This window comes from Pinus tabuliformis, chromosome 1_2 (assembly GCF_031772625.1).
Source record: "Pinus tabuliformis cultivar Carrire ecotype Pingquan chromosome 1_2, CPIR1, whole genome shotgun sequence".
NCBI classification, from domain to species: domain Eukaryota; kingdom Viridiplantae; phylum Streptophyta; class Pinopsida; order Pinales; family Pinaceae; genus Pinus; species Pinus tabuliformis.
In genome coordinates, this window is record NC_142298.1 from 1,288,947,818 (window position 1) to 1,288,950,618 (window position 2,801).

General features: G+C 44.9%; 1 non-coding gene across 1 annotated transcript; it reads left to right on the plus strand.

Annotated features, from left to right (window-relative positions):
- Positions 1–867: 867 nt before the first annotated feature.
- On the plus strand, positions 868–938 carry TRNAG-GCC (transfer RNA glycine (anticodon GCC)). Its single transcript has one exon. It is a non-coding gene; the product is annotated as a tRNA-Gly (tRNA).
- Positions 939–2,801: the final 1,863 nt, after the last annotated feature.

A 2,801-nucleotide genomic window follows, 5' to 3' on the forward strand; every position in this document is an offset into this window, starting at 1 on the left:
AAAGATGCTTTTTATTTTTCTTCCTACGATTTTCCCTAGCGCAGCTGGGCTATCCTGGACTTGAACCAGAGACCTCGCCCGTGAAGTAAATCCTCGCACCTGCGATACTATCCAATCAACTAATTGGAAGAGAATCAATAGATTCTTTTTCAGGAGCGATTCATCCTTCCCGAACGCAGCATACAACTTCCTCTCCGTTGTACTGCGCTCTCCAAGTGTGCTTGTTCCCCTTTTCTTTTTATTTCCTCACCGAGCCAACGGCGAGCAAATGGAAATCACTTTTGATGAGAAAAGGAGGCGTTGAAAGACCCTCCTGGCCCAACCCTGGGACACTCCAAGATCCTTTTTCGAACCTGCTCTGCTCCCATGTGAGGAGATGGATAAAGACATCCCATCCGTTGCACTAATCCAAGGGCTGTTCGTAGTGGGGGGGTCGAAGACCAAGGAGTTATTTTTATTTACACCAAGCATTCTTCTATTCTTATGACTAGATCCAATCTACTGGGCCCTATGGAAAATGAATTGATAGAATTTGATTTCACGTTATTCCTTTAGGGAATAATGAGGAGATCCTATCGATTGTTGTTTCCTACGGTCAGTCCTTTTTGTAGGTATCCTTAATTCTTTCATATCTTAGATATGTTCTAGATGTTTTAGGTTCACACTCCCTCCCCCTCCTCCCGGAGGGATTTATAGCTTTTCTGAAGGGCCTTTTACATCAGGCCCAAGGAGGAGGGGTTTTCCATATCCGTAATTGAATTAATAATTGGACCATTCAAAAATGGTATCTACTTACGAATGGGATTGAACATATATGTATTTTCCATTTCAATTATATGAATATATAGATATTCATATAATTGAAATGCGGGTATGGTTGAATGGTAAAATTTCTCTTTGCCAAGGAGAAGATGCGGGTTCGATCCCCGCTACCCGCCCTTCACATGTAATATGAAAAAGAATAGTTCATGTATTGATTGTTTCTTTTCCTCACTTATAATTCAATTATAAATTGAAGCAGGAGGTAGAGGCTTCACTCCCGGATAGATCATTTAGGCAGGCCCCACTCCCGGCCAGGGGGTGAAAGGGCACCTCCAGGGAACTAGAGCCTCGATGGGAGGTCTTCCTTAGAGTCTACATAGTCCCTCAACCACTGAAATCGATCCAAGGAAGGATAGGATAATAATGAACCCGTCTACAGGGAAGCTTCAATTCTGTTGTGTCTGGGTTAAGGGAACCGAGCGAGATAGTGGTGGAAGAACGGGAAGGGGTGCTCCGGGTGAAACTAGTGATGTTGCAAGGTCAGGGATGGAGGCTTAGCGAGCTGGTAGTAGGTGTAATGTGTACGGGATTAGGTGGCAAGGTGTAATGTGATGGCATGATGTAGAGAGTGCGACGACAGGGGAGCAAGTGTAGTTGGTATAATATATAAGGTGCAACATTCCCTAAACCCTGAAGTCGGTCCATGAAAGCCGCTACCTGCTCTTTGAAGTAAGGGTCACTGAACGCCCCCCACCATTTGAACGAATGAAACGAGAGAGATAGATTTTCAAAGCCTCACCTGCTCGCTCTTGGAAGGGTAACTTAAATACCCAATTTGAACGAATGAAACACTGCACGAATAGATAGATTAAAAGCCTCACGTGCTCGCTGTTGGTGGAAGGGTTACTTTTCGCCCCACCAATAGAAGAACGCATGAAACAATGAACGAATAGATTGAAAAGCTAAAAAGCAATAAATACATTATAATACGATTTGTGTTTTGAAATAAAGCTAAGACTAAAGCAAGTGTCCATAGGGGGCTCCAAGGCAGGACTAACAGGACTAATAAGCTCTCTTAAGGCTAGTTTCCGAAGAGCTCTTACTCTCCGAAGCTCCAGACTACTCTTATATAGAGACCTGAACTCTAGGGCTTAAGGCCTTCCATCCATCCATAGGGGGGTACTAGTACACCAGTCCAATAGGCTAATACTTCAGCTAGTCCAGTCCAATGGGGCTCTTACTCTGTACAGACTAATAGGGCTTGTCTCAAAAGGCTTGTTTCTATGGACCAAGAAGACTAGAGCTAGTGTCCATAATAGGGCTCCAGGCGGGACTAACTGCTTGGACTAAGCTAGAGTATATCTGAAGGCAGCTTGTTTCTCTGTTGCTTGGACCAAGAATATGAAAGCTCTAGTGTTGTCCAAAGGGCTTACTCTGTACAGACTAAGGCTTTGTCTCTTAAGGCTTGTAGTAGCGTTCAGTAAAGCTGTAATAAGGCTGTGCCCTTCGGGAACGATTGCTAAAAGGCTGTAACGTTCGGTCTTCCTATCCTTCCTCTCGTGTAGTGGGCGAGAGGTTGTTCTAGTCTCGTGGGGTTGTTCGAGTGTGTTCTATCAATTAATACGGGGCGAGCTGGGTAGCACTGCAACTTCTTCCTCTGCAAATTACCTTATGCGGATATGCGGAAAAGACATGCGCATATGCGGATATGCGGGACTTTCCCTCTGCAAATGAACTTAATCCGCATATGCGGAACAGCTATTTGCCGCATCAGATAAGAAACGATAAGATGCGGAAGAAACGATAAGATGCGGATAAGAAGTCAAAGATGCGGATAAGATAGGATGAAGAAGCAGCAGTGCTATCAGCAAAAACATATAGCAGTTTAGCCCTGTATCCTATAGTCCTGTAAGCCGTTGATTCTGTACCCCCTGGAGCCGGAACTTCCGCTGGCTAAGGAGATGTCACTAAGCACGCTGGTCCTGTAGCATTTGGTCCCGTAGGGCGGGTCTCGATCCCTCAGACTCTTCCTTTCGATC